Genomic DNA, 404 nt, shown 5'->3' on the forward strand with positions numbered 1-404 from the left:
ACTTTAATTATTAAATAAATAAAATAAAAATTTTCTAGTATTAATTTTCCAATATTGACAAAATTTTAATAAATTTTATTAGAACAATAATTTTAATAAAATTTTAGAACAATAATTATCTACTTTAATAAAATATAAAAACTATAAATATTTAAATAAAATATAAATAAAATATAAATAAAAAATATTTATATTATTTGTGTTTGTTATACTTATAGATTTTACATTCCAAAAGCTCAATTTTATCTTTTTAAAAATATTATGCATATTTGAATCATTTTAAAATTATTTATTTATTTTTTTCATTTTTCAATATATATTTATATATTAAAATAAGATAAATAATAAAATAATATTATATTAAAATAAAATTTAAATATAATTAAATTTAACTTGTTCGAATT

This window comes from Apis dorsata, unplaced genomic scaffold (assembly GCF_000469605.1).
Source record: "Apis dorsata unplaced genomic scaffold, Apis dorsata 1.3 scaffold_991, whole genome shotgun sequence".
Lineage (NCBI taxonomy): Eukaryota > Metazoa > Arthropoda > Insecta > Hymenoptera > Apidae > Apis > Apis dorsata.